Below are 19,028 nucleotides of genomic sequence, written 5' to 3'. Positions count from 1 at the left end.
TATAATCACCCATTTACGGTGTGACGTTTGGTAGCACACAAAGTGTTCCTCCGGCAAACGGGAGTTGCATAATCTCATAGTCATAGGAACATGTATAAGTCATGAAGAAAGCAATAGCAACATACTAAACGATCGGGTGCTAAGCTAATGGAATGGGTCATGTCAATCAGATCATTCACCTAATGATGTGATCCCGTTAATCAAATAACAACTCTTTGTCCATGGTTAGGAAACATAACCATCTTTGATTAACGAGCTAGTCAAGTAGAGGCATACTAGTGACACTCTGTTTGTCTATGTATTCACACATGTATTATGTTTCCGGTTAATACAATTCTAGCATGAATAATAAACATTTATCATGATATAAGGAAATAAATAATAACTTTATTATTGCCTCTAGGGCATATTTCCTTCAAAGGTGGCCTGGCCGGGTCAAATGCAAGGATTGGCGGGTCTTCTGCCGGTTTAGCTGCCTTTGCCTTCTTGGACTTAGCTTTGCCACTAAGAGAAATGTTGCAGGACTGTTAGTTCAAAGATACAATTCGAACAACCCGGAGAAAAGGAGTATTTTTCATTATACCCAGGGGCAGTCTTGAAGGCTGGAAATTGGGTCTGCGATGAGTCGCCAGAAGAGCGAGACACCTCCTGAAAAGATAAAATAAAGTTAAAGTAATGCAAGGGAAATGATCCATTAAACAGGGTTAAGGACAAAAGAAGTAAACCTCATTTCGGCGCTTCTGAGGAGTTTGTTGAACAACAGCCGTTTCGTCTTCTGTCCGGGCTTGACGGTGGCTCTCATGTTGCTGCTTTTTCAAAATAAAGTTGGGATCCAAGTGAGCTAAAGGGTTAGAAAACCTTACTTTATGGATCACTCGTCGAATTTTTTGTCTTGGCAAGGGCTCTGAGTCGGAGGAAATGATAGTTACCTCTTCTTCCACGGCCTGAATGGCCCAGTGTCATCCTGGAAATGAACAGTGTCAATAAGATTATTAAAAAGTTGGCCAAGGGAGTCAAGGTCTACCTCCGACCCAGAAGTATCTTCAAGTCTCATCATGTCTTCAGCGGTGCTCTTCTTCTTCTTTTTCGACCTCCGGGTTGTTTTCTTGGTGTTTATGGCTGTGGCTCTTTCTTTCTTGGCAGCCTCGTGGTCATATTTAACTTTCCAAAAGTCAGAATTGGCCTGCAGACAGGTAAAGATGAAAAGTCAGGCAAGCATTAAAAAATAGGGCTGGGAAAAATACAAGGAGAGAGTTCAGAATATTCTTACTTCTGGCACCGGGTTAAGCTTGCAGAATGGATTTAACCCGACAATACTGCAATCTTCGTATTTCCCATTCACCAGAAGGGTTGACATTGAGACAATATCTTCTTCTGTTAATTGAACGGGGCTGTGACGAAGAGAGTCATCCGGGCCTCCACCATACTCATACATCAGTTTTGACCGACGCCTTAGAGGGATGACCCACCATGAGATCCAGCAGCGGGTCAGATCAACTCCAGTTAACCTGTTCCCTAACAGAGCATTAATCCTTTTGATGTATGGTATCAGCTTTCTACGTTCAGCGGCAGTGAGTTTGTCAGGAAGCACGAACTTGGAGTCAAGACGTTCGGGGCGATAACCCGGCAGTGGCTTCTCGTTTGCCGGTGAAATGTCTTGGCAGTAAAACCAAGTCTGATTCCAGTCTTTTGGATGACTCGACAATACTATGAGGGGGAAGACAGCGCCCTGCCGGCGTTGAATTGGGATGCCTCCAAGCTCTAAGCTAAGGCCGTCGGTGCACTCGTTCTGCCGGTTCAGATAAAAGTATTCTCTAAACAGCTCCATGGTCGGCTCTTGTTGAAGATACACCTCACAGAGCACTTGGAAGTTACATATGTTAGATATGGAATTGGGCCCAATATCTTGAGGGTAGAGTTTGAAAAAGTGGAGGACCTCTCTGAAGAACTTTGAGCCGGGCGGTGAGAAGCGACGATTCATATGGTCAGTAAAAACAATCACTTTGCCATCTCTTGGATTGGGTCGTTCTTCCTCCGGGTCAGGGGCACGGTAAGACATGACGGTTTTCGCTGGCAAAAACCCTATGGTGGAGAACTCCTTCAAACGTTCCTCAGTTACGGTTGAGGGAACCCAGTTGCAGATGGTTGGCGCATTGGACGGCATGATGTTCAAAAACAAACTGAAAAGAAAGGCAACATGCTGGTTCAATTCAATGATGAAATTAACAATTACATGAGGATAATATAGGGAAGTAATGACGGCTTAGTTAAGGGCTAATGACATATAAGGAAAAGTAAGCCGACACAATAAGCCGCCATGACTACAGAGATTTGAGAAAAGAAAAAATCAGCTAAGTGTTGAGATAAACAAGTTTCCTAACTGCCTGGCATAATTTTGGATCAAATGGCTATTCAAAATGGGAAAAATTCTAGACCTAAACAGTTTAGTGCAGATGAGTCTGAGAGTTCTAATGAGATCTTTGAACCAGAGAAAGGGATCCGTGGGCATCAAAAGTAGGCACAAAAACGCTATCGCACAAGCATGTATATCTTTTTGGATCAAGAAGAGGCCTGTGGTGGAAGAACTATGATGAACTACGATGAACTATGAAGAACACGACGGAGTCTGGAAACCCTAATGCGGATCTGAGAAGTGAAAAGAAGAACACTTACAACCACGGGTTTCCTGCGGAGGTCGCCGCTGTTCTCTGGACCAGTTCGGGTTGATGCAGCAGCCAAGATCAACGGAGACGGAGGAGAAGCACGGCGGCGGTGAGGCTCGAGCAGCAGGAGGGTTGCGAGAGGAAGAAGACGGAGAGAGAGAGAAGAATGAGGAAGGCCGAGGCGTGCCTATTTATAAGGAGACATGTGAACACACGGGCGCGAAAATCGAGGAAGAGCTGAATAATGGTTATCCAACTACACAGACGCCTCGATTCTCGGAAGACATTAAAGATGAAGATCCATTGGGAGATGACGTCATAAAAGTTTTTTGCGTTTTCAAGAGATGACGTCATGGCGGGTTGCAAGAACTTCTGCGAGGATAAGAAGATGGATTTTGTCTAAGTGTTGAAGATTGACAAAGAACGAAGTTCAAAGTCAACCTGGGGCCTAATGTTGGGGATATAATTATCAGCTATGACCCACCCAGGAGGGGCCGGGTCAGCCCCAATGGTAGGTTACACAAGAAGCCCAGTAAACATTAAGATAATAGTTTATCAAATATTATAGAAGGCCCAAAAGCCTAACGGCGGCTTAAGGCCCAATAGTGTAAACCGCCGTATGTAAGGAAAGACTTGTAAAGAAAGGCATATAAGAGAAGTCACCGAGCCGGACACGATTTATGAGCCGACCGGGACTCTGTAGGCCACCAGGCGTCAACCCGTGTATATAAGGGGACGACCCGGTGGCGGTTTAGGGCAAGAAACAAGAGATCGACAACCAAGCCGGCGAGTTGAGCCTCTTGGTGATCGAAACCTCAACAATACCAACACAACTAGACGTAGGCTTTTACCTTCATCGTAAGGGGCCGAACTAGTATAAAACCTCTCGTGTCCTTTGTCCCGATTAACCCCTTTAAGCTTCCTAGTTGCGATGGCCCTATGACTAAGTCCTTTATCTAGGACATCTGCCGTGACAATTCCACGAAAGAAAGTGTACCGTATGCTCATTACCATTAACATAAAAAGTGACATTGCCTTTAGTGCAATCAATAACAGCCCCTGCAGTGTTCAAAAAGGGTCTTCCAAGAATAATAGACATACTATCATCCTCAGGAATATCAAGAATAACAAAGTCCGTTAAAATAGTAACGTTTGCAACTACAACAGGCACATCCTCACAAATACTGACAGGTATAGCAGTTGATTTATCAGCCATTTGCAAAGATATTTCAGTAGGTGTCAACTTATTCAAATCAAGTCTACGATATGAAGAGAGAGGCATAACACTAACACCGGCTCCAAGATCACATAAAGCAGTTTTAACATAATTTCTTTTAATGGAGCATGGTATAGTGGGTACTCCGGGATCTCCTAGTTTCTTAGGTATTCCACCTTTAAAAGTATAATTAGCAAGCATGGTGGAAATTTCAGCTTCCGGTATCTTTCTTTTATTAGTAACAATATCTTTCATATACTTAGCATAAGGATTCATTTTGAGCATATCAGTTAATAGCATACGCAAAAAGATAGGTCTAATCATTTCAGCAAAGCGCTCAAAATCCTCATCATCCTTTTTCTTGGATGGTTTGGGAGGAAAAGGCATGGGTTTCTGAACCCAAGGCTCTCTTTCCTTACCGTGTTTCCTAGCAACAAAGTCTTTCTTATCATAACGTTGATTCTTTGATTGTGGGTTATCAAGATCAACAGCAGGTTCAATTTCTACATCATTATCATTACTAGGTTGAGCATCATCATGAACATTATCATTAACATTATCACTAGTTTCAGGTTCATTACCAGATTGTGTTTCAGCATCAGAGATAGAAATATCATTTGGATTCTCAGGTGTTTCAGTAATATGTTCACTAGGAGCATGCAAAGTCCTATCATTTTTCTTTTTCTTCCTTTTAGAAGGACTAGGTGCATCTACATTATTTCTCTGAGAATCTTGCTCAATTCTCTTAGGGTGGCCTTCAGGATACAAAGGTTCCTGAGTCATTCTACCAGTTCTAGTAGCCACTCTAATAGCATAATCATTGTTCTTACTATTCAATTCATTGAGCAAATCATTTTGAGCCTTAAGTACTTGTTCTACTTGAGTGGTAACCATAGAAGCATGTTTACTAATAAGTTTAAGTTCACCTTTGACATTAGCCATATAATCATCCAAGTGTTCAAGCATATTTGAATTGTATTTCAATTGTCTACCAAAATAAGCATTAAAGTCTTCTTGCTTAGCCATAAATTTATCAAACTCTTCTAAGCATGGGCTAGCAAACTTAGTAAAAGGGATTTCAGCTTTATCATATCTATAGAGAGAATTTACCTTTAGTACATGTGTCGGGTTATCAAGACCATGAGTTTCTTCAATAGGTAATGGATTAAGATCATATGTTTCTTCATCAGGCGGTAAATTAAGACCATGTATTTCTTCAATAGGAGGTAAATTCTTAACATCTTCAGCTTTAATACCTTTTTCTTTCATATATTTCTTTGCCTCTTGCATATCTTCAGGACTGAGAAATAGAACACCCCTCTTCTTCGGAGTTGGTTTAGGAATAGGCTCAGGAGTTGGTGCAGGGACTGGTTCAGGAAGTGTCCAATTATTTTCATTTGTCAACATATTATTCAATAAAATTTCAGCTTCATCTGGTGTTCTTTCCCTGAAAACAGAACCAACACAACTATCCAGGTAATCTCTGGAAGCATCGGTTAGTCCATTATAAAAGATATCAAGTATTTCATTTTTCTTAAGAGGATGATCAGACAAAGCATTAAGTAATTTGAGAAGCCTCCCCCAAGCTTGTGGGAGACTCTCTTCTTTAATTTGCACAAAATTATATATATCCCTCAAGGCAGCTTGTTTCTTATGAGCAGGGAAATATTTAGCAAAGAAGTAATAAATCATATCCTAGGGACTACGCACACAACCAGGATCAAGAGAATTAAACCATATCTTAGAATCACCCTTTAATGAGAACGGAAATATTTTAAGGATATAAAAGTAACGAGTTCTCTCATCATTAGTGAACAGGGTAGCTATCTATCTATCTATCTATCTATCTATATCTATCTATCTATACCTCTATATCTATATCTATCTATCTATACCTCTATATCTATATCTATCTATCTATCTATCTATATCTATATCTATCTATCTATCTATCTATCTATCTATATCTATCTATCTATCTATCTATCTATCTATCTATATCTATCTATCTATCTATCTATCTATCTATCTATACCTATACTAATTAGGCACTTCCTAAAAATTCCCACGTTAATTAGATTTTACGAGCCGTTAATCAGGTGGGACCGAATTATTACGGTGTAGATTGACTCATAGAGAAAAAAAACTAATCTCTTACGTCTCCTTTATATCTCCAATGAGAAAAAACTAATTTATCTCTCTAAGAAAAAAACTATCAATCTCTCACGTCTCCTTTCTATCTCCAATGAGGAAATAATTAGATTTTACGAGCCGTTAATCAGGTGGGACCGAATTATTACGGTGTAGATTGACTCATAGAGAAAAAAACTAATCTCTTACGTCTCCTTTATATCTCCAATGAGAAAAAACTAATTTATCTCTCTAAGAAAAAAACTATCAATCTCTCTAAGAAAAAAACTATCAATCTCTCACGTCTCCTTTCTATCTCCAATGAGGAAAAAACTAACTTATCTCTCTCGCATGACTCAATTCTCTCAATCTCTCCATTGAAAAAAGATCAATCCTACAAATTACCATGATATAGAAAAAGCTAGAAATTATAAGAGGTCAGAAAAAGGGAAAAAAAACACCTCCGATCTCACAGATGATCAACAACGATAGGTTGATTTCTCATGGTAGAAACCAAAACAGGTACGATACTAACAAATGAAATCAGATCTGTTTCTTGCCGTTCTCTCACAAATATCTTTCCTTCTATGGGCACGTCTCCTTCTTCACAAAAAAATCTGGCGACCCCATCGCTCCCGTAGGCTGGCCCTCCATCAGTTCGCCGCCGCTGCTCGGGGGCCAACCAGAGGTTGATCGATCCTCTTTAACTGCCGCTGCTCCTCACCCATCATGGATCCACCTCAATGCATCTAGCCTTCAGTATGTTGATTATTTCAGTCGTCTGTCCATGCTGGAATTGATCTAAGAGAAACCGTGTATAATCAAATTCATCTTCTGCTGCTGCATGTGGTCGGGTTCCACTCCAATATCAGAAATCTTGAATCTAATCAGCTTTCAAGCTCTGCAGTAATCCAACATCCTTTTCAGGTTAGCCAAGGAGGTGTGGGTGTACCAAAGACTATTGGAAGCGGATTAATTAGATGGATGTCGACGTCAACGAGACTGCCGAGCAAAGGAACTATGCAAGATTGGTAGCCTTAATCTTTACCAGATTAACACCATTCGATTTTGTCACTGGTAACATTAGCAGTATGATATTGAGCCACTAACTCCTATCTACTCGGCTACTGCCGTTTTCCTTCAACCCGTGCGCCATTGTCAGACTACAAAAGGTGTGACATAGCCATGCCCTTCTCCATCATAGCCATACCCGTGAGACACTAACTCCTATCTGTTCCGTTGCCCCTCGCTGGGAAGTACTTCCGTCACGTAGGAACAGGACCAAGGCGGCGAATCGTGATCAACGAGCTATGACGTCCAATGGGTTAGTATTGATTTGTCTAATCCTATCTTTTCTACTAATACATATATCTTGCACAGTCAAATTTATCTTCTATTCTCCTCCACATGGAAGTGGAATGCATGTAAAGAATGTGTGGGGATGATGATGCTGTGTATAGGAGATAGCTGAGCAAAAACAAGCCATGTAGGTGATGGATTTGTGTAAATGTACATGCATGGTATAATATATAGATGAAAAATCTGAATATGTAAAAGTACTATGTGCACATGGTAAATTCTCCTTCGAAACTTGGTCCCATTTTCAAGTATTCAATCTATATCTCAGGTTCTTTTTCTTATCATATTTATTCTTCTCCCATGTGGAAGGTTTGAACCTACAAGAAATCTGATGTAGTTTTCCTCTACAATTGGTAAGTTATACAATAGATTTGCCACCGAGATATAGCATTTTCTATGATAATGCAGATGGTACTAGCCTATTCACATATCAGGATGCTCCCATATCTTTATCCTTCTTTGACCTTGGCATTCATGGATAGAAATTTGTATGGCAGAGCATCCTGGTGCGCACCTCTGGCATAGTCCAGGTAACAGAGTCATGGTTCAGAGGTGTAGAAGTAATGGGCTGTAGTTGTTCTGCTGTGATGAAATAGATGATCCTATAGTTGATCTTGGTCATGACAGTGGGGTAAATTTCTAAAACTCTGCATCGCAAACCATAGTTTGATGATCTCAATGTCTTCAGTTAATCAAATCATCCATACACTGGATAGATAGACGTTTGAAACAGAAATCAATCTGATCTGCTATTAGGTCAGGTCCAGATATAGAAACCATTCATTGGTAAATGCATCTGAAATTCTGAACAAAACAATTGCTTAATGTGAGAGGAAATCGAGATTCTTGATATGGTACAGATGATTAATGTTAGCAACATATCAAGTATAACAGTGGGTCTATTGTTTCTTGGTCGTGTTGCTCTTCTTTGGTAAAATATGAATATTTTTCAAACTTTGATTTCTCCTTTTGTATTAGCTCTCGCCTAACAACCTTTTTCTCAAACTTTTAGTTATACTCTGTTTAGAAACTTGAATCTTGCTGCAGCCAAACAATGAGGCAAATCTATATGTAGCTCTTTTATGCCCACTAAAATTAGCCAAAAAGTTCATGAAACTTAATTGCAAATATATCTGAAGACGCTTATCGTCTTTCACTTATTGTCTATTCTATAATGTCTCTGTATTGCCATCTAACTTTGAGATTATATATCTTTTGTCATTTATTTACGATGTTCAGGGGTATTTCCTTAAGTCATGCATGTTTGCATTTCACTAAATTGGCATCAAATCACTGCAAGTCAGCGCTGATTCCTGCAGAATGTCGATGTTAACTTCCGCGGAGTTCGCGAGCCTTAGTGACAACACTACATTGCTCATAACCAGGGGACATACCACTGCTCCTACCATGACGCGGTGCTGATCTGGATGACATCGTCGCCACGGCTACCATATAGCATTATCTTTGCAGCTACGACACATCTCAGAGTAAGGAAGGCATGATGGGAATATAACATGTACGTCAAGAGGGTCTCTATCAAGGTTGGAGAGCAGAACCCGTCATGGCATCCAACTTCCAGCTTAGTAGACTGACGTGCATGCTTGGTTCTGCGTTCTTCAGAAATCAACGACAACAACTGTGCGTGCAGCCTACGATGATATCTCGAGGAATTTATTTGCTTTGGAATACTGAGAGCGCTCAAGATGGTACCTGATGTTTTGTCGAGTTTTCTAAAAACTAATCAGTGTACGTAGTATTGTGTTTTTTCTTTCTTACAAAACAATGCAGTGTTATATATTTTTTCAGAATAGTGCAGTAATCTGCGCGGGAAAACCATGTGTAAAGTTGGAAGGATCCCTTTAAGTTGGTTCTCAGTATTTTTGCATCGTCTGTGTCATAATGTATCATATCGAGTGTGGAGATAATACATAGTTCAGTTGTTAAAACAAAAATAATTGTTCCTAGATTTTGTTAGATTAATCGGCTACTTTTTTTTTGCGGGGTAGATTAACCGGCTACTTGGCTAGACTTGAACTATTTACAATTTCCCATTTGTCCTATACATTTAGTACTAGCACAGAATCTTTGTTATATCAATTAATTATTTGTGTTAGGCAATCCGATCAAATCATACCCTGCCATATTTAGTGCTCCTATATTTGCATATAAATCGGGCCATTATGGTTAGGATTGTATTGATTTGTTTCCATGGTTATCTTGTAATCTGTCTATATATATGAGGTAACACGGAACCCACAATTGTGTGGTCAAACATTCTCTCTCTCTAGTTCTATCATGATATCAGCCAAACGATTCGCTTCCGCCCCTCTCCACTACGGCCGCCGCCCTCGCGTTCCACGCTGCAACACCTCTCCCTCCCCAGTTGCCGTCATGTCCGACGCCGGCAACCTTCCCCATCCCCACCACGCCCTTTGGGCTCAGGCCATGGCCATCCAAAACATCAAGAGCCTCATCCCTGTCACCCTCGACATCAAAGCCTCGAACTTCACCAAGTGGCGGTACTACCTCACCATCGCGGTCACCCAATTCGCCCTCGCCGATCATCTCGACACGGCGACTCCTCTGGCCGACGCAGAGTGGCTGCGGATGGATTCCATGGTCCTTTGCTGGCTGTACGGCTCCATCACCTCCGAGATCGCCGACATGGTCATGGCGGCGGGCACCACCGCCTACGCTGTCCAAGGCGGCATCACTGCTCTCTTCCGGGACAACCAGCAAGCCCGCGCGGGGTACCTTGGCCAGAAGTTCCCCAACATCGAGCAAGGGGACAAAAGCGTCACCGCCTACTGTCTCGAACAGAAGACGGTCGCCAATGCCCTCGCGGACGTCAACGCCCTCGTCACCGACGACGCCCTGGTGTGGAACACCATCAGGGGCCTCCACGACGACTACAAGGAAATCGGGAACCTCGCGCCCCTCCTCAAGCCCTTCCCCACTTTTCTTGAGTTTCGCAACATGCTTCTCCTCAAAGAACTCAAGCCATCGTCCACGCGCTCGTCGTCCGCCGCGGTCTTCTACACCACCATGCCTGCGGGAGGCTCCTGTGACGGCCCTGCTCCTCCGCCGCAGCAACCGCACGCTGGGCGCTCTGGCTATGGCTCCCCCCGGTGACCCCAACAACTTCGGCTCGGGCCGGTACAAGGGCAGGAAGAAGCACACGGGTGGCGGTGGCGCCCCGTTCTTCCCCAGCATGCAAAATCCATGGACTGGCGCTATCCACATGTATCCGATGATGGGTCATGGTGGACCCATCTACCCCGCCATTGGACACGACCATGCTCCCAGCCTCCTCGGGCCGCACCCTGCCGCATCGCCGTCTCGCTCGGCTCGGGGCTACATGGCCCTGCCAGCTCCGTCGCCCGCGCCTCCATCACCCGTGACCTTCACCTACAGCGGCTACCCCGCCTACGGCTCCCCCTCGACACCGACATGGGATCCCTCCGCCCTCGCCAACTATTTCAACACCATGAGTCTGCAGGCTCCTACGGAGTGGATCATGGACACTGGAGCCTCCGCTCACATGTCTTCGTCTGCCGGTAACCTCACCTCTGTTTCATCTAATCCTCCACATAAACACATCATGTTCGGTGATGGCCCTTCTCTTCCTGTCTCTCACTCCGACCATGCAACCCTTTCTACTTCTTCCTCTCATAAACTCACTCTTCGTGATGTTCTCGTCACCCCTCGCATCGTTAAAAATTTAATTTCTGTTCATCAGTTTACTCATGACAACTTATGCTCGGTTGAATTTGACCCTTGGGGTTTTTCTGTGAAGGATCTCAAGACAGGAGCCGTGATTCTTCGGTGCAGTAGCTCGGGTGATCTATACCCGACCTCTTCCTTGCCGCACGCCCACACCGCCTTCACCGTCGACTCCAGCCTCTGGTACCGGCGCCTCGACCACCCTGGTCTCGAAGCATTCCGGCGCCTCGCCTCGTCATTATCACTCCCTATTAATAAAGTGCTCTGATACCATGATAGAACGAGAGAGAGAATGTTTGACCACACAATTGTGGGTTTGCCATGACTGACTTGGGCGAGCTACACCACTTCCTCGGACTTGCTGTTTGTCGTGACTCTTGTGGGATGTTCCTCTCGCAGACCCAGTATGCTCTCGAGATTCTCGAGCGTGCTGGCATGAGCTTTTGCCACCCTGCCTCAACACCTGTGGACACATCGCCCAAGCTGGCCGCTGCCGTCGGCTCACCTGTTGCTGATCCTTCGGAGTATCGGAGTCTAGCCGGTGCTCTTTAGTACCTGACGTTCACACGTCCTGACATCGCCTACGCCATCCAGCAGATTTGTCTTCACATGCATGATCCCCGTGACCAGCACTTGACTTTGGTCAAGTGTGTTCTCCGCTACGTCAAGGGTACCCTGCACCATGGCCTTCAGCTCACACCCTCCTCTACGGATCGCCTTGTTGCTTACACTGATGCAGACTGGGTTGGTTGCCCTGACACTCGTTGATCGACATCCGGTTACTGTGTGTTCCTTGGCGACAACCTGGTCTCGTGGTCCTCCAAGCGCCAGCACATCGTCTCCCGCTCTAGCGCCGAGGCAGAGTATCGAGCTGTCGCTAATGCCGTCGCTGAAGCAAGTTGGCTTCACCAACTCCTCCAGGAGCTTCACCGACCTCTCCCTGCTGCCACCGTCGTTTTTTGTGACAATGTCAGCGCCGTCTACATGTCCACGAATCCTGTTCAGCATCAGCGCACCAAGCACATTGAGATCGATCTTCACTTTGTTCGAGACCGTGTTGCGCTTGGGCACATTCGAGTTCCTCATGTGCCTTCTTCCCGGCAGTTCGCGGACATCTTCACCAAAGGCTTGCCATCGCCATTGTTCTTGGATTTTCGGTCCAATCTTAGCGTCCGAGAATCTCCCGTTGTGACTGCGGGGGCTGTTAGGCAATCCGATCAGATCATACCCTGCCATATTTAGTGCTCCTATATTTGCATATAAATCGGGCCATTATGGTTAGGATTGTATTGATTTGTTTCAATGGTTATCTTGTAATATTTCTATATATATGAGGTAACACAGAACCCACAATTGTGTGGTCAAACATTCTCTCTCTCTAGTTCTATCAATTTGTTTTAGTTGTATATATATTTGTCCTGAAAGATTTAATGTCCAAACTGTACAACGATCTTTTACATGGGCCAGCTTTCTAGAAATAACATATCTTGATGTAGTCTCCAAACTATACGGTAATCATTCTGCTTTCATTTCTTAGTCTGCTTGAATTTGATTGATATAGTACATGTTCTTAATGGGAACTCTTAGCATTGCGGAAAACCAAAGTTCCAATATCTGTATATGCGTGCAATTTACATGCCTAAAACCACGAAACAAGAATACATGTACATGACAACAATATAATGGCCAGTACAGAAAAACAATACATATAAAAAATACATTACAAATCACTAATTTCCTTTGGCTGAGTCAAAATGAATATAAAATTTTAAACAAAATCCAGCAATCTCTTTAATGAGTGACGTACAATCATCTCCCCATGATACCTTCCACACATCTATGGTGCAACGGAATATGGATGCAAACACAATAACATAGAGTTGCAAAGGGAGTTCACCGTGGTGTGGGGACATCTCGGAAATGAATGCGGATTGGGGGTTATAATGCAGATGGTACTAGCCTATTCAATTTGTCCGGGAAGTTGTGGTGGAGTTCAAATAGAGGAGTTAGCATTTTGAAACCATTGGCACCCAAAGATGCAAAGTTATGCGTTGATCGTGACGGATGGATACAACAATTAGAAATAAAGGGAAAAATTAAGTAAGGGCTATAGAGCTGATTTTTACTACTCGGAAGTAGCAAGTAATATTTCAATGATAAATATATTAATGATTTTCATATGCGCAGAGTTGGTATTCTGTCTGTTATATAGTTCGGTCAAATTTTAAATTATACACTAAATCTCACATGTGAAATAAGCTAAGATACCAAATAAAATTGCCAGCATTGTTTAAGAATGGCTCTAAATCCATGGTATGTGCTGAAACAATGAGCATATGAAAAAAAATATGTTTGCCCCATCAATAAAATAATTAATCGACTACAAAGCCATTGTCAACTAATAACAGTTTTTTTGAGGGAATGCCATCATGGTGTCAACTAATAACAGGTTAATTATATTGTTTGGTTAAATTTGTACGAAGTTAGCACTTTTAATAGGCTAGCCCGTGCGAATGCACGGGTTTACGACTAGTATCATTTAATTTAGTAAGATGTGTGTCGGGGATATACCCCACGGCGTAAACCGGACGGAAGTATAACCCGGCCGGACTAGGCATTTCATTGGTAAACCGCCAGAGGATTGACGGTTTACGTGTCTGGCGGTTCACTGGTATGACGATTCACGAGCCTGAAGATTCATTAGTGACCCGGAGCATATTCCAGATGCATGACAAGGCCCAAGGACCAGCAGGCCGGTTTAGGTTAATGGTGGGCCGGTTTAAGAGGAAAGGCATGAGGAACATTTATCTTACAAGGAGCTAAGACCTGGACTTGTATCCGGTTTGTATTAGAGATAGACTAGTCCTAATCCTAATAAGACTCTACATGTAACCCGCCCCTCCAACATATATAAGGAGGGGCAGGGCTCCCCAAAAGGGGACAAGATTCACAAGTTCCACAAGTTGGACAAGTTAGGTTTAGACAATAGCTCTCGAGTTAGAGCACTCTTATAACCGTGATTATCATCATCAATATCAATGAAGCAGGATGTAGGCTTTTACCTCCACCGTGAGGGGCCGAACCTGGGTAAAACATCGCGTCTCTTGTCCCGCTCAACCCCTCTCAAGCTACCACATATATGCGTTGGCCTCGCGACTAAGTCCTGACACTAAGGACATCTACCGTGACAATTCCGCGACAGTTGGCGCCCACCGTGGGGCTCGCGCACGGTGGTGTTGAGTTCTTGGAGGGCGCCATCTCAGGGATTGAGAAGCTCCGTCCGGCTCAACGAAAAAGTTCCGGTCGGTTTGTCGGAGAGTTCCAGCCGGCTCGCCGAAAAAGTTCCGTCAGGCTCATCGAAACGTTTCGCCGGTTCGTCGGAAATTTCCGGCCGGATCATTGAAAAGTTCCGACCGTCTCGATGAAAGGTTCTGTCTGAATCATCAAAAAGTTCCGATCGCCTCGACGAAAAGTTCAGTCCGAATCACCGAAGGGTTCCAGCCGCATTGCCGAAAGGTTCTATCCGAGTCGTCAAAGAGTTCCGACTTCGGCTACAGAAAAGTTCCAAATTATCAAATACTTCCGGATTAGCAAAAAGTTCCGGCCGGATTATCAAGAGCTTCCAGCTCAAAAGATTCCGGATTATCAAAATTTCCGGTTGGATTATCAAGAGGTTCCGGTTCAAAGGTTCTGGATTATCAAAAGTTTCGGTCGGGTTATACAGAGGTTCCAGCTCAAAAGGTTCCGGATTATCAAAACTTCCGGTTGGATTATCAAGAGGTTCCGGTTCAAAAGTTCCGGATTATCAAAAGTTCCGGCCGGATTATCAAGAAACTCTGGTTCCAGAAATTCCGGTTCAAAAAATTCCGGCCAGGTTATGTGTAGACCTCAGGCATTACAAGACACAGAACCAATCAACTCTTTTGTCAAAACAAAAGCAGCACTATGCATTATCCGGCGCCAGCGTCCGGCAAAAAATACCAGGTGCTATCGTTTCTATGTATTTTATCAGTACATGTTAATTCATCCGACAACAATTACTCTGGCCTGTAATATTTTTACGCAGGGCAACTATTAAAAGAAAAAGGAGTGGTGTTATACCACGGATGCACGTTCAGCTGTATCGCGCGGCTTCACAGACAGGGTGTCGCGGTCCGGTTTACGTCAACGTACCGGCTGACTCGCCCGTCTGCACCACCTTACAACACCACGGACGACTCGCCCGTCCACCATGGCCACCGGTTCATGCGTCCACGCCGGCTTACAACGTGGAGGACAACTTGCTCGGCCGCACCGGATTACAACACCGGGCCGACTCATCTGTCTGCTCCTACGTTTAATTCGGCCGTGATTAATTTTAGCATCACAGTGGTGATCATCAACTCGATGGCGGATAATTTCCGGCCTAGCACATCAGGTGATATCCATCTAAAATATATTTTATTAGCACATATTATTTTTGTCAAAGAACAGTTTACCTATGCCTTGGTCTGCAATATTGTTTATGCAGGACAATTGTTCATTGCAAAAGCTATGGTTGTGTCATGGATGTATAAACTCGCGCAACCATTATGAATGTGCTAGTATCTTACCATGCCATCAAGCTTGGTGAATATATGTGCAAACCGCCATTCTACAGACCGGTTTACATCAATATGACGTGGCTAAGTCGCCCGTCCACGTCGGTTTACAATGCCGCGGCCGACTCATCTGTCTGTGCCGCCTTTGAAAGCCGCGGTCGTCTTTGTTGTCCGTCTCTCACGGCCTGGTCTACATCAACATACCGGGCCACACCTGTCTGCATGAGCTGTTTATTGGGTATGAGCAAGTCACAGCTTGGGTAGCCCGGTTTTCTTTCAAATTGGAGACAAATTATCATCAACCGCCCTTTGCACTGGATGGTTCAATGGGCAGGCGCACAAGTCGCCGCCACTATAGTTTTGATTAACTTCAAATTGCCAGTTGGAAGGAACCATTGGCCGAGTTGCTGACACGGCTCATATGGGATCATTTACAACCCGCCGCAGTCACCTCAACCTTCTATGGATTCACATCGTGCTATCAACACCAATGATATACAAGTTATGCCGGTTCATATCACGGTCAAATATGGAGAATCTCAAGCCAACTCCTCGAGTCACCTTGAGACTTGGGGGCTACAATGATATGACTTAGCAAACATTGCCTTTTCAGTGAAGTCAAGAACCCCAATACGTTGGAGGGAAAGATAACCCGGTCCCGGATTCACATCGTGCTGTCAGAAGATTTCCGGATTAGAAAGTATATGACAGTTACAAAATCCTGGCTCAATGAAGAAGTTTCGGGTCATCAGAAAAGGATTCCGGTTTACAATCCGGTACAAGGGAAATTTGTTCTCCGACAAATCTCTGAAGCTCTCAAATCCGGTTTAAGAATTTCCGGTTCAAAAAGGAATTAACTTCTCGCAAGTTCGAGTTTAAAGGCCGTCAGGAAATTTCCGGCTAAAAATGAAGATTCCGGTTTAAAATCCGGTTCAAGGGAAAGATGTCTCCCACAAAGCTTTGAAGCTCTCAATATCCGGTTCAAGATCCTGGTTCAAGAAGAATTTATCTCTTGCAAAAAGTTAAAAATTGCCAAAGAGGACCTGCTGCCATAATGCGCGGTTCAAACATGGGTATCCCGCCTTACTGGCCTGACATATTATTGATCACATGGGGGCTTCTGCTTCATAAAGCGGGGTCTCTATTCTTTTACATCATGCGTGGTTACACGGAGCTGTTCTGTCTTAAAGCGGCCTCCGGTTTACCCCTTGAAAATTTTATAATCATCACTTGGGGGCTTGGTCGTGTCCGAACTAGTGCAACACCTTTTGATAGGCGAAAGCCACTAGATCACTTGGGGACATGGTCAAGTCTGAACCAGTCACGCCTCTTGATCAGCCTAAGGCCATAGAATCACTTGGGGGCTTGGTCGAACCCGAACCATTGCCACGCCTCTTGATCGGCATAATGCCACGGTTTCATTTGGGGACCTGGCTGACTTGAACCATAGCTACACCATTGGGGAGCTTGGTCGTGTCCGACCATGGTAACACCATCTGATCGGCTCAATAAGCCTCCTTTTGCAAATGGTTTTATCATTGCCTTTGCTTCAATATTTTCCTTGATAACTATTTCTTTTATTTTTGTTGCGTTTTTAAACTAACAATTCTTAAACCGGTTCAACTGTCAGATTACAAATTGACGGAACACGGTCAAATCTTAATCCGGAGGCTATCTGCCCGGTTTGATTTTCTGTTACCATCCTATTATGGAGTAAACCGATGTTTATCAACCCGGCTCGGCTTTCAACTACAAGTTGTCAGTACACGATCAAGTTATAATCCGGAGACTATCAACCCGGTCTGGTTTGACTACGAGTCGCCAGTATTATATGTGGTTAAACCGGCATTTATTACAACCCGGCACTGTTTTATCATAAACCGACACAATATGGAAGGAGTTATCAGTACTCAAGATTTGGGTTATCACCCTTACTACAAAAAGTTGGTAAAACCAACAATGTGATTCAATGTCACAGGTATGATATATTTCATATTTGATTATTCTTAAGTGCAGCTTGGTTATAAACCCGGGTTATATGTTGGGCATTATGACCCGTCCGGCGGTAAACCGCCAGGACACTTTAAACTTGTTGTATGCAGAAACAGGTTTGTTAAACCAGCCTGGCTTTGGACTATAAGTCGCCAGTACATATATATTTGGATTGCGCCATTGGAATCATGCGCTTATAAATCATTGGGTTATATTATTCAAATAGCCAAGTTTGGTTGAATTTTCATTATGATATTGAATGAATAAGGTTTTCACCGGATTATATTATCTTGAATAGCCAACATGGCTGGATTTTTATGGTTATTAATAACCGGTATTATTGAGTTTTCAAAGTCGCTATAGCGCAATGTCTACTATTTTATCAAAGGATATGATTTATTCTACAATGGAAGGAATAGTCCCAAGTCGCTGCAGGCTTACAACCCGGCACTTGGGGGCTACATTATTCAAATTGAGATTACATGCAAGTCTCATGTCGCTGCAAGCATGCACCGTGACACTTGGGGGCTAATGCAAAGACAATTTTACTGGCCTTATTGAAGACCCGACTCATCACATCATAATGAGTCGGCCCTTGGGGGCTACCAATTGCGCTTGTCAAGAATTCAAGGTACATAAGTTTTATTCCATTATATTGAAGGGTCCACTACTCAGTTGGTAAAGCACAAAGCTCTTATCCTTGTGGACGTGGGTTCAAACCCCATGATGGGGGTTACATCATATGATGTTCTTTTCAAAAGAAGTATATATAAAGTCCCAGCTCAATATTATCTTACTGAGCCGGCCCTTGGGGGCTACACATCACTGCTAAAATCTATGTAATTATATTTACAAAGTTCCTGCTCATTATTGCATAATGACCCGGTCCTTGGGGGTTACACTGATTGAAGTTTTTATAAGCAATTACAAGTCCCAAGTTGCTGCAAGCATGACAACCTGGCACTTGAGGGCTACATATATGGAGTATTCAGTTTTTAGATGAACAAACCGGATTTTCTTCAAGGTTGAAACACTTATTGGAGCAAGTCTTAAGTTATCATTATTCTCCTCTTAAGACTTGGGGGCTACAGATATTATGCATATAAAGGAGGAACATCTTCATTTTATCAGTTTTGAACAAATCAGGAAGATCAATTACATGACCCGGTGTCGACAACAATTATGACTCGATGCCATCAATATTTATAAACCGGCTACAGGTATTAAACCGGCAAGTTTTACATCTTCAAACTGGCTGAGTATCAGATAAGTATTTCAAGACCCATATTTCTTAAACCGGCGCTTTGGGAGCTGAGTCAAAGGAGTTATTCTTCACAATATTTCTCTATGACAAACCAATGTCGG

The 19,028-nt window shown here is 43.4% G+C and overlaps 1 long non-coding RNA gene and 1 pseudogene across 1 annotated transcript; one reads left to right on the top strand and one right to left on the bottom strand.

Moving 5' to 3' along the window:
• Positions 1–349: 349 nt before the first annotated feature.
• Positions 350–1,881, bottom strand: LOC147976572 (uncharacterized). The gene is made up of 3 exons (XR_015602154.1): positions 1,025–1,881; positions 726–964; positions 350–648 (listed from the first exon to the last, which is right to left on the bottom strand). It is a non-coding gene; the product is annotated as an uncharacterized LOC147976572 (long non-coding RNA).
• Positions 1,882–9,663: 7,782 nt separating this feature from the next.
• On the top strand, positions 9,664–11,359 carry LOC147976571 (uncharacterized; annotated as a pseudogene).
• Positions 11,360–19,028: the final 7,669 nt, after the last annotated feature.

This window comes from Triticum urartu, chromosome 4A (assembly GCF_056163025.1).
Source record: "Triticum urartu cultivar PI428250 chromosome 4A, HENAU_Tu73, whole genome shotgun sequence".
NCBI classification, from domain to species: Eukaryota; Viridiplantae; Streptophyta; class Magnoliopsida; order Poales; family Poaceae; genus Triticum; species Triticum urartu.
The sequence above is the reverse complement of the archived record's forward strand: the minus strand, read 5'-3'. Positions and strand labels throughout refer to the sequence as shown.